The sequence below is a fragment of the Tachypleus tridentatus genome, chromosome 6 (assembly GCF_004210375.1).
Source record: "Tachypleus tridentatus isolate NWPU-2018 chromosome 6, ASM421037v1, whole genome shotgun sequence".
Lineage (NCBI taxonomy): Eukaryota > Metazoa > Arthropoda > Merostomata > Xiphosura > Limulidae > Tachypleus > Tachypleus tridentatus.
In genome coordinates this window covers 146,298,079-146,311,430 of record NC_134830.1, presented here as the reverse complement: position 1 = coordinate 146,311,430, position 13,352 = coordinate 146,298,079, and the positions used below count along the sequence as shown (strand labels likewise).

The 13,352-nt window shown below is 34.8% G+C and overlaps 1 long non-coding RNA gene across 1 annotated transcript in view; it reads left to right on the top strand.

Moving 5' to 3' along the window:
- Positions 1 to 7,956: 7,956 nt before the first annotated feature.
- Positions 7,957 to 13,352, top strand: part of LOC143251490 (uncharacterized) — a 14,013-nt gene continuing 8,617 nt past the window's right edge. The window contains exon 1 of the long non-coding RNA XR_013028592.1: positions 7,957 to 8,666. This is a non-coding gene — a long non-coding RNA (uncharacterized LOC143251490). The remainder of the gene's footprint in view (positions 8,667 to 13,352) is intronic.

Here is a 13,352-nt window from a genome sequence, read left to right as displayed (position 1 = left end):
CTCTAAACATTGCCAAAAAAAACAAACACTTTTCACCTAGCTCATCAGTCTTTTAAAACATGTACTGATCATGCAACTGCCTTCCAACAATCCTACTGTACCATCTGTACCAGCACAGCTAATGCAGTCTATTATTCTAGCATAATCCTCACTCTCAAGAACTGTCATATTCAAACTAGAAACACTGGCAAATCATTGGGGAAGGAAGTGGTTGAAGTGAGGCAAGTATGTATCAAAATACATTGTCAGGATTAGAAAATGTGAACTTATGAAATGGTCTCACTTCTCACCTCACTTTGAAAAACTAGAGGGGCAGATGAACATGCAAAAAAACAAATTCAAGCAGAAAGTAACCACACTGAAAGAACTGGTGTGCAAGATTAAAAACAGAAGTCACATCTGTGTGGTTTTGAACTATTTCTCAAATGGGTATGTTCTTTACTGGGTAAAGAACACTTGCATTGGGGAAAGACATACAGTACCAAATCAGTATAAGTGTTGGAGAACAAGACTTGGATACCATGACAAAGTTGAAAAATCTAATGTGTAAGTGATAGCAACTCATATAAGTGCCAATTGTACATCTTCAGGTTACACTGAATTATGACAAGTGTAATCTATCCAGTTGAAACACCTCATATGAGATACTGTAAGCAACAAGTGCAGCTTATCTTGTCAAAATGCTTTGTATCAGATATTGTGAGCAATAATTGCAGTCCATCCAGGCTAAACAGCCAGAGAAAATACCTTTGATGTGCAGCTGTGTTATGAGGATACATATAAATATAAATACATATATATATGAGTGTGATCAAGAGAACTGTCATGACTAGCTCATTGTCAGCATACATATCCTACTTATGCAGCAAACCAAAGTACCAAACATAATGACAGTGAAACATATAAAGGTACAAGAGAGGCTATGAGTAAAGGACCATGAAGGGTACGTGAACAGACCAAGTACAGTCTGCCCAGGCAGAAAACGTTCAGGGGAAGTGCCTTGGAATACAACAAATAATGCCAAGTGAAGTACATCTGGGCAAAAACATCCAGTGGAAGAACTTTACATGAGTTTGCAAGATCAACAAGTGCAGTAAGCTCAGGCAGAAAACACCCAAGGGAATTGCCTTCGAGATAAAATATTATGGTCAAGAGTAATCTACCAGGAAAAACATGTAGAGAAAGCATCTTAGGATATGTTAGATAATGCCAAGTGCAGTCCATCCAGGCAAAAAACATCCAGTGGAAGCACCATGCATGAGAATTATTTGATCAACAAGTGTAGTCTGCCCAGAGAATCACCGTAGATGTACAATACTGTGGTCTACAGGGAAAGGCATCCATGGAAAGCACCTTAATATATGTTGAATTATGCCAAGTGCAGTCCATCCAAGCAAAATTCTTCCAGTGGAAGTGCTTTGCATGAGAACTATTTGATGAACAAGAGTGGTCTCCCTGGTAACAACCAGGAGGTAGCACCTTTGGTATAAATATGGTCTGGTCAAGTGCTGGTATAAAAACATGCAGGGGAAGTGTCTTGGGTTAAGACAGATTATGTCAAGTGCAGTCCATCTGGATAGAAAATATCCTGTGGAAACACCTTTCATAAGAATTTTGTGAGCAACAAGTGCAGTCAGCCTGAGCAAAAATGTTCAGGGGAAGTTTCCTTGGATCCTGATTGTTATATTACAGTGTATCATTGTTCAGTATCACAGTAAGAATAACAATGCTTGCCCTCTTGTTGTTGAGTGGGTACACATAATCTACAAACTCAATTTTAGTTTATTGTACAAAAACTACTCAGGAGGAATCTTCCTTGGTTCACCACTCCAAGAACTGGAAGTGGAAAGGACTCCTCTACTCCACTAGAAGAAAAGGGAATAAAATACATGTTGGGGAGTCCAGAGGAATGACATAGCAGATACAGTGCTATGGGTGTCTGCAATTACCTATACAGAAATACCCTAATTATAGAAGCCAGGAGTCAGTAGGGATAGGCAAAAATCCTTATCTGCTTTACTCAACAGACCACAGTTTTCCAGAAAAATAACAAACCTATAAACTATGAAAATGGACTTAAAACAAAAAATAATAAGCAACACCTAAAGTACAAAACCACTAAATGAACTGAGAAGGAAAAAGATAAATAAACATCAAATTTGTTAGTCCACTCAAAAAATACCAAGAACACAAAAATAAAACCTATCCTGAAGAACATGAGAAGAAGTTAATAATAATTATTTTTAAAACTCAAATCCAATCACAAATTAGATGCGACTGGTAGTAAAGAAAAAGCAACTTGGAAACATAAACAGTGAAAGGAAGTACAAATAATGAGCCAACACACCCACAAAAGTGGCCAAAGTTATAATTACCCAAACAGCAATGATCCTGCATAACTTGGACATGTATAGAAAATTAAACAAAACAAATTGAAACTAAAGTATCTGAGATGATAAAAGAACTATAATAATCTAACTTACCAAATACTGAACATATGAAACATGAAAGAGCAAACTAAAAGAGTGGGAAAATTAGACCAATCCTAAAGCTAAAATGACTTTCTAAATGTGGATATACCTACTGGGAGGGAGTAAAACTTACCACAGACCTTCTGGTAAGAATAACAACACCTTACCCAGGAGATTACATGAAGGTATAAAAAGTAGGAAAGTATAACAGAAAGAAATCTCCACACAGTAGTTAGAACCTTTCTACAAAAATCAAAGCCTGTGTTTCCCCAACAGACATCATCAACCCTGAGAACTGGAGATTGTGTCAAAACCATGGCTACTATGGATGGAGATTCATCACCTGCCATAATAAATTTCATATTTATATGAAAAATTAGAATTTGGAAAATGGAATTATTTCTAAAACAAATGAGTAGAAACAGCAGAAATTAAACACAGGAAGTTAAAACTGATAAAAATTTGTGATTAAGCTATATCCAAATTTTGTAGTCACATGTACAAATTAAAAACACATCTATACACTACAGGGTGGCCCATAAGTCCCTACCCATCCATATGTTATTATGTTATATTCAATTACGCATGTATTATAAATTTGTTTCTTTTTTTTAGAGAAATATGGCCGATGTAAGCCCATTTACACTTGAAGAGCGTTTGTGACAAATACATCGGTACATGAGTGCAGCGAGAATGAGGGACAGCACACAGATACATAAGATATATGGATGGGTAGGGACTTACAGGCCAGTCTGTAGAATGCTGATCAAGAAAGTGTAAGTTGTGCTAGAATAATAGAGTGAGCTAGTTGTTCTAGCACAGATGATGCAGTAGGATTGATAAGGGTAGTCACATGACCACCTCATGTTCTGAAGGTGTGCAAAACTGTTGGGGAAAAGAAGACTGCCGTGCAAAAAGAAAAGCTTCAGCAATGCTTAGAGGGTAAACTAAGATATCGAGAGAGCTTTGTTGGTGAGGAAGTAAGACCATCTAGAATATTTTATTATTTGCATATGTGTGTGTGTATGTAATATTTGTACAAATTTGTAGCTTTGAAATTTCAAAAAGATTTCATTATAATACATTGTATTAAAGAAACAATTCATCTCCAATCTCTGTCATGAAGGGTAATTACATAACCAGAAGTGTATACTTATGCTAAATCAGTCTATCATGTATAAGGTTTCACCCTCATCATAAGGAGCTCATAATTCTTCTTTGGCAATATTGTACATATGGTATTATACAATGGTGGCAGGAATTACATGTAGCTAATTGAAAACAATGGTTAACAAATGAGATTTTAACATAAGCTTTAATTTCTTAATATCAAAATGAAATATTTAAATTAATTGTCAACTTCACTTTTCTTTATAACACTTTTTTGCTCCAAATTTCACAAATCAGATAATCTTTTAAACCCTATTTCAACTCTTCAGTTTTAATACTTTTAATGCAGATTAAAAACTTTTATTATAAATACTGCTAAGACAATATATTTTTTATAGCCAGCAATTACCTTGTTTTACTCAGATATAAATAAGTCTAACCTACACCCAACGCCCTCTTTTATTTAAAATATATTAAAATATATATTCAGGAAAGTACTAAAAACAGTCCTATCAAAAATTATGGTCAACTTTTAAAGATACTTCAAGTTTGACTGCAAAATGTACAAGATCCACAAATAGTAAATTTGTTTCTTCTATATTTTTTACTTGTTGTTATAAGAGTGACTAAAATGTAAAAAATAGAAAACTGTTTGGATACAGGAATATCAATGAAAAAAAAATATTGATTAATTTATGCAAGAAGAATGCAAGCAAGAAGCTATTCTGCACCATAATGTGAACTATATATATGTGTATACTGACTAGGTGATTTCTAGCTTGCTACACGGGTTTATTGGTTACATATAGTTCAAACAGCAGTAAAATAATAAAATGAAAGAAAATAAGATGCAAAGTGTTACAAGCCTGAGGCTGTTTGTGATAACTAATTTTATGCATCATTCTAGAAAGAAAAAAAAAGGATAATTTATATCTATTTTGCAATTTGTGTGGTAATTACAAGGTCAGTTAACTAAATAAACCCTGTTCAGTGTTAGGGTAAATCAAATAACAAAAATATAACGTTTTATGCAAAAAAATACTTCTGATATTCATGTAAGAACTTCTAAAGGTTATGCAAATGAAATGTGAATATTGGTAAGATGAAAACCAATTTTAATCCTGACATAAAATTACTTTTACTCAGACTAGTCTAAGTCATATTCTGACTCTATAAGTTCACACAAATTCCAGTGAAATGTTTCCGTATAGTTTTTTCCTACAAAGGTAACGTTTTCTGTTGGATGTGTATTGCCAAAGTATCATCTGTTCTCTAAGTTTGTAGAAGATTCTCGACACCAAGAATCAACTACATAAGTGTTGCAGAAGATGTAGAGTGTTGTTTAATTGGGTGCTTAAAGTGTATGTTGCAAAAAATTGTTTCATTTACGTTTGATTTTAAAGTACCTTCTATCATGATGAGATGTGATATTTCTATACTAAAGTAAACGATTATGCCTATGCTGTTTTCAGAGTGAGGTGTACTGTATGTAATGAATCCGGGGATTGTAGTGTTTTGTTTTTCTGTGCAATGTGTTTCAGACATTATGATGATGTTGACCTTTACATGTTTGTTTATGTTGTAAATTTCTATTATTTTATCTTTGACGTTTCCTTGACAGTTGATATGTAGAATTTTAATGTGTTTGATCATTTTGTTGTGCTACTTCTCTTGCATAAATTATAAGTGATAAGTGATGTTGTTTGAGGTTAGGAAGGTGGAAGTAGTTTTTGGCCAGACTACAGAGAGCCTTGAGGGACTCGTGTCTTGGTTCGAAAGTGGGGAATTCACTCAGTTCAATTAGCTTGGCTAGTAAGTTTGTAGTGAATTCGGTGGGGTTGAAGGTGTGAGTTGTCTTTGTGCGTGTAGCTTCGGCATATGTGCGAGTTGTTTGAGGTTGGGTGGCTGTGTTTGTGGTCTGTAAAAATGTTGGAGTTTCTAGAAGTGGTTGTTTTGTGGTATGAGTTGTTGAGTGAGTGTTGAGGGGCTGTGCGTTGATGTTCATATTTTTAAATAGAATTCTGTTTCTGATCTGTGTGTATTTGGGACAACCTTTGAAGCTGGCTGCATGAGAGCCCTGACAGTTTGCACATGTGATTTGGTTGCGCTCATTGAGGCACTGAGCGACCTCGTGCGGTCCTTTACATCTCACACATCTGTCTTTGGTCATACAATTAACATTAGTGTGTCCAAACTTTTGGCATTTGTAACATTGTAGGATTGGTTTTGATGTGGTTTCTCTGGTTCGATCGTGTGTTTTTTAAATAATGGGAAGCTACTGTCTTTTAGTAATTTGTTTTGTTCACCTTTCGTGTTTACGGTTACTTTGACAAGTGGAGTTTTTTTGTCTTTCTTTTTAAATGAGATTATTCGTTCGGTTTTTGTTATGTCGTAGCCTTGCATTTTAAGTTCTTCCGTGATTTCGTTATCTTAGATGTCAAAATCGACACCTTTGAGAACTACAGTTGGTTGTGTAGTGTTGTGTTTAGATATCTGGATCGTGGCTCTGACTCCGAAGGCATATTTGGGCCAATGAGCCAAAATGTGGGCGAAGTCGTCTGATTATGTACATTTTATCATAACTCTTCCGTTGAGAAGTCGTCTGATATCCTGAAAGTAAATGCCTGGGAAATATAATCTTAAGTGTTTAACAATCTGAGGAATGCGTTTTGTGTGGTTGAAACGGTGGGATGTGTTATTGGTTTCTAGCCTTGTCTATGTTAGTGGATGTATCGTTAGTTTCGCGGTTCTTAGATCTATTAGAATTGTTTAAAACCTCACTTACCGTAGTCTTTTTCCTCCTTTGTCTTCGTTTTTCTGGGTTATGTTCTCCATCTTTAGTCAGCTGGCTGGTTTGTTGGTCCGGTGCCGAGTCCGAGTTTTCACTGTCTGAGGCTTTTCTTCAATTGCCTTGTTCAGGATTTCTATTATCTCTTCATTTGGCATAATAGAAAAAAACACATACAACGAAAATTACATAAACTGATTATGTAATTTTATGGTGGTTTAATCATGTAAACCACCAAAATCTAGGCACTTTAAAGGTCACTCTAAATTTAGGATACACTATGTACACAACAGAAAAGATCGATAAAGAAATTATACACTAAACTAAATGTTTCATTAACGTTAACTACAGTAGTTATTGAACCTGTTAATACATTAAAAACACACATACTTGAATGTCAGGCCAAAAGAACAACAATAAACACCTTCCCAAGTCCATGAAAATAAACATTTTTTTTTAACAAAACATCACAGGACTAAAACGTGATCCTGACACTAACAGAAGAAAAATCGGAGAAACTTTATTTATAAAATCAAACAATCTCACTGTTAAAAACACCCAAACTTGCCTCTATATATCTTTAATAGTTCTTCCTCATATGTTCCTCTGTTTATGTATTTTGCATAAAATATTACACAGATTTTATATTGATTCGTCATTCTATTGTTTTTGTTTAACCATACCGAAATAATTTTTAAAATTCATGGGGATTAATATTTATTTGACGAGAAACTCACTTAAAATAAAAATGTATCTCAGGACGGCTGATGTGGGTGTTAACACTTTTACAAAACTGTTCTGAGAGACATTAATATTTACATGAATAAGTAACTACAATCAGTTCTATAATCCTGAGATACATTTTGTCTGAACTTCCTGTAACAAAACTAATATGAGTTGTTCTCGAAAACAAACTAATAAACGAAAATGGTGTTAAAAGGGTATGTCTCCAAAATTATAATCTTATCTTTGGATAATATGAAATTTGATTCTTTTACGAAAAGAAAAAATATCCGCTCGGGTGTCCCAAATGGAACCCGACTATGGGAGCGGTGTAGATTCCCATTAGCCTGATTAACAGTATTGATAAACTTCGGGAAAAATACACTACTATCTAAAATATAAAACGCCTCTCGCAGAAACAGACAGACCGCTGACCGCTTAGTAAGGTGAACAAACTCAGTCATACAGGGTTTGAATAAAAATCACACCACAGTGGGCTTATTTTTTGACGTGAAACAAGCTTTCGATTCAGTCGAGCATCATGGTCTCAAATAGAAACTGTCTCTATTCAATCTCCCGCCAACCTTAACAAGATAGATCTCAAGCTTCTTAGACAACAGAACAACCAAAGTCAAAATCAATATTGCAACATCTCACACCGTTTACCTCTCGGCAAGGTTTTGTACTCAGATATGTAGAATACATCATGTATGTTAATAACATTTCCTTCCCGAAGCTAACGTATATCAATGCCTCTCAATACGCTGACGATTTAACAGTATGGAGCAAGTTACATGAAGCCTGTTGGCGACTTCGAAAGTCCAAACCACCCTTAACAGCGTAACTGTCTAGTACTTGGCGAGTAGCACTAAACACAACCGAAACTCAAGCTATAATCTTCAAGCGAAAAATCACCCGGAAAAATAAATCCGTTCTAAAAATCAAACTTAAAATGCTGGACACATTCTCCCCCACCATTAAATTTCCAGGTATCACATTCAACAGAAAATTAATATAGACCGATCAATTTAAAAACATTCTCGCAACAGTCTTCAAACTGAAGAGAGACTTCAAGTCCTGCGTCCTATCGGGCGTATAGGAAATGTGGCGTTTTGGAGGTACCCTTCCGTCGGCGGTTTCCGGTGCGAAAGGCATAGTTTGTGTAGGGTAGGCAGTGTTGGTCTGGCGAAGCTTCCGCGAGGAGGTGCTTTCGGTCGGCGGCGCGTAGGTCGGTCAGGAAAGGAAAGGGACGTGTGCACTAGAAAGAATAGTATAGAGGACAAGCAATTATTTGAATGTGTTTTTTTTTTTTAGTTTTTCTAAAAAGGCAACCCTTCAGTCCTTATAAGGACTAGTAAAACTATGAGAATAAGAAAAAATAACAAGATAGTTACCAGATAAACAGGAGAAGCCATGCCAAATGAAGAGATAATAGAAATCCTGAACAAGGCAATTGAAGAAAAGCCTCAGACAGTGAAAACTCGGACTCGGCACCGGACCAACAAACCAGCCAGCTGACTAAAGATGGAGAACATAACCCAGAAAAACGAAGACAAAGGAGGAAAAAGACTACGGTAAGTGAGGTTTTAAACAATTCTAATAGATCTAAGAACCGCGAAACTAACGATACATCCACTAACATAGACAAGGCTAGAAACCAATAACACATCCCACTGTTTCAACCACACAAAACGCATTCCTCAGATTGTTAAACACTTAAGATTATATTTCCCAGGCATTTACTTTCAGGATATCAGACGGCTTCTCAACGGAAGAGTTATGATAAAATGTACATAATCAGACGACTTCGCCCACATTTTGGCTCATTCGCCCAAATATGCCTTCGGAGTCAGAGCCACGATCAGATATCTAAACACAACACTACACAACCAACTGTAGTTCTCAAAGGTGTCGATTTTGACATCTAAGATAACGAAATCACGGAAGAACTTAAAATGCAAGGCTACGACATAACAAAAACCGAACGAATAATCTCATTTAAAAAGAAAGACAAAAAAACTCCACTTGTCAAAGTAACCGTAAACACGAAAGGTGAACAAAACAAATTACTAAAAGACAGTAGCTTCCCATTATTTAAAAAACACGATCGAACCAGAGAAACCACATCAAAACTAATCCTACAATGTTACAAATGCCAAAAGTTTGGACACACTAATGTTAATTGTATGACCAAGACAGATGTGTGAGATGTAAAGGACCGCACGAGGTCGCTCAGTGTCTCAATGAGCGCAAACCAAATCACATGTGCAAACTGTCAGGGCTCTCATGCAGCCAGCTTCAAAGGTTGTCCCAAATACACACAGATCAGAAACAGAATTCTATTTAAAAATATGAACATCAACGCACAGCCCCTCAACACTCACTCAACAACTCATACCACAAAACAACCACTTCTAGAAACTCCAACATTTTTACAGACCACAAACACAGCCACCCAACCTCAAACAACTCGCACATATGCCGAGCTACACGCACAAAGACAACTCACACCTTCAACCCCACCGAATTCACTACAAACTTACTAGCCAAGCTAATTGAACTGAGTGAATTCCCCACTTTCGAACCAAGACACGAGTCCCTCAAGGCTCTCTGTAGTCTGGCCAAAAACTACTTCCACCTTCCCAACCTCAAACCACATCACCTATCACTTATAATTTATGCAGAGAAGTAGCACAACAAAATGATCAAACACATTAAAATTCTACATATCAACTGTCAAGGAAACGTCAAAGATAAAATAATAGAAATTTGCAACATAAACAAACATGTAAGGTCAACATCATCATAATGTCTGAAACACATTGCACAGAAAAACAAAACACTACAATCCCAGATTCATTACATACAGTACACCTCACTCTGAAAACAGCATAGGCATAATCGTTTACTTTAGTATAGAAATATCACATCTCATCATGATAGAAGGTACTTTAAAATCAAACGTAAATGAAACAATGTTTTGCAACATACACTTTAAGCACCCAATTAAACAACACTCTACATCTTCTGCAACACTTATGTAGTTGATTCTTGGTGTCGAGAATCTTCTACAAACTTAGAGAACAGATGATACTTTGGCAATACACATCCAACAGAAAACGTTACCTTTGTAGGAAAAAACTATACGGAAACATTTCACTGGAATTTGTGTGAACTTATAGAGTCAGAATATGATTTAGACTAGTCTGAGTAAAAGTAATTTTATGTCAGGATTAAAATTGGTTTTCATCTTACCAATATTCACATTTCATTTGCATAACCTTTAGAAGTTCTTACATGAATATCAGAAGTATTTTTTTGCATAAAACGTTATATTTTGTTATTTGATTTACCTAACACTGAACAGGGTTTATTTAGTTAACTGACCTTGTAATTACCACACAAATTGCAAAATAGATATAAATTATCCTTTTTTTTCTTTCTAGAATGATGCATAAAATTAGTTATCACAAACAGCCTCAGGCTTGTAACATTTTGCATCTTATTTTCTTTCATTTTATTATTTTACTGCTGTTTGAACTATATGTAACCAATAAACTCATGTAACAAGCTAGAAATCACCTAGTCAGTATACACATATATATAGTTCACATTATGGTGCAGAATAGCTTCTTGCTTGCATTCTTCTTGCATAAATTAATCAATATTTTTTTTGATTGATTCCTGTATCCCAACAGTTTTCTATTTTTTACATTTTAGTCACTCTTATAACAACAAGTAAAAATATAGAAGAAACAAATTTACTATTTATGGATCTTGTACATTTTGCAGCCAAACTTGAAGTATCTTTAAAAGTTGACCATAATTTTTGATAGGACTGTTTTTAGTACTTTCCTGAATATATATTTTAATATATTTTAAATAAAAGAGGGCGTTGGGTGTAGGTTAGACTTATTTATATCTGAGGTAAAACAAGGTAATTGCTGGCTATAAAAAATACATTGTCTTAGCAGTATTTATAATAAAAGTTTTTAATCTGCATTAAAAGTATTAAAACTGAAGAGTTGAAATAGGGTTTAAAAGATTATCTGATTTGTGAAATTTGGAGCAAAAATGTGTTATAAAAGAAAAGTGAAGTTGACAGGTAATTTAAATATTTCATTTTGATATTAAGAAATTAAAGCTTATGTTAAAATCTCATTTGTTAACCATTGTTTTCAAATAGCTACATGTAATTCCTGCTACCATTGTATAATACCATATGTACAATATTGCCAAAGAAGGATTATGAGCTCCTTATGATGAGGTGAAAACGTATACATGATAGACTGATTTAGCATAAGTATACACTTCTGGAGATGTTAATTACCCTTCATGACAGAGATTGGAGATGAATTGTTTCTTTTAAAACAATGTATTATAATGAAATCTTTTGAAATTTCAAAGCTACAAATTTGTATTACATACACACACACATATGCAAATAATCAAATATTCTAGATGGTCTTACTTCACACTCATAACAAAATCTCTCGATATACTTGGTTTACCCTCTAAGCATTTACTGAAGCTTTTCTTTTGCACGGCAGTCTTCTATACCCTCAACAGGTTTGCACACCTTCAGAACATGAGGTGGTGTGATGACCACCATCGTCTACCTGCATCATCTGCATTTAGAACAACTAGCTCACTCTATTATTCTAGCACAACTTACACTTTCTTGATCAGCATTCTACAGGGTGGCCTGTAAGTCCCTACCCATCCATATATCTTATGTATCTGTGTGCTGTCCCTCATTCTCGCTGCACTCATGTATGTATTTATTTGTCACAAACGCTCTTCAAGTGTAAATGGGCTTACATCGGCCATATTTCTCTAAAAAAAAGAAACAAATTTATAATACATGCGTAATTGAATATAATATAATAACATATAGATGGGTAGGGACTTATGGGCCACCCTGTAGTGTATAGAATGTGTTTTAATTTGTACATGTGACTACAAAATTTGGATATAGCTTAATCACAAATTTTTATTAGTTTTAACTTCCTGTGTTAAATTTCTGCTGTTTCTACTCATTTGTTTTAGAAATAATTCCATTTTCCAAATTCTAATTTTTCATATAAATATGAAATTTATTATGGCAGGTGATGAATCTCCATCCATAGTAGCCATGGTTTTGACACAATCTCCAGTTCTCAGGGTTGATGATGTCTGTTGGGGAAACACAGGCTTTGATTTTTGTAGAAAGGTTCTAAGTTCTAACTACTGTGTGGAGATTTCTTTCTGTTATACTTTCCTACTTTTTATACCTTCATGTAATCTCCTGGGTAAGGTGTTGTTATTCTTACCAGAAGGTCTGTGGTAAGTTTTACTCCCTCCCAGTAGGTATATCCACATTTAGAAAGTCATTTTAGCTTTAGGGTTGGTCTAATTTTCCTCTTTTAGTTTGCTCTTTCATGTTTTCATATGTTCAGTATTTGGTAAGTTAGATTATTATAGTTCTTTATCACATCTCAGATACTTTAGTTTCAATTTGTTTTGTTTAATTTTCTATACATGTCCAAGTTATGCAGGATCATTGCTGTTTGGGTAATTATAACTTCCACCACTTTTGTGGGTGTGTTGGCTCATTATTTGTACTTCCTTTCACTGTTTATGTTTCCAAGTTGCTTTTTCTTTACTACCAGCCATCTAATTTGTGATTGGATTTGAGTTTAAAAATAATTATTATTAACTTCTTCTCTCATGTTCTTCAGGATAGGTTTTATTTTTTTGTGTTCTTGGTATTTTTTTGGTGGACTAACAAATTTGATGTTTATTTATCTTTTCCTTCTCAGTTCATTTAGTGGTTTTGTACTTTAGGGTGTTGCTTATTATTTTTGTTTTAAGTCCATTTTCATAGTTTATAGGTTTGTTATTTTTCTGGAAAACTGTGGTCTGTTGAGTAAAACAGATAAGATTTTTGCCTATCCCTACTGACTCTGGCTTCTATAATTAGGGTTTTTCTGTATAGGGGTGCAGACACCCATAGCACTGTATCTGCTATGTCATTCCTCTGGACTCCCCAACATGTATTTTATTCCCTTTTCTTCTAGTGGAGTAGAGGAGTCCTTTCCACTTTCAGTTCTTGGAGTGGTGAACCAAGGAAGATTCCTCCTGAGTAGTTTTTTTGTACAATAAACTAAAATTGAGTTTTGTAGATTATGTGTACCCACTCAGCAACAAGAGGGCAAGCATTGTTATTCTTACTGTGATACTGAACAATATTTTTACTGTAACTATAATCAAGGATTCCC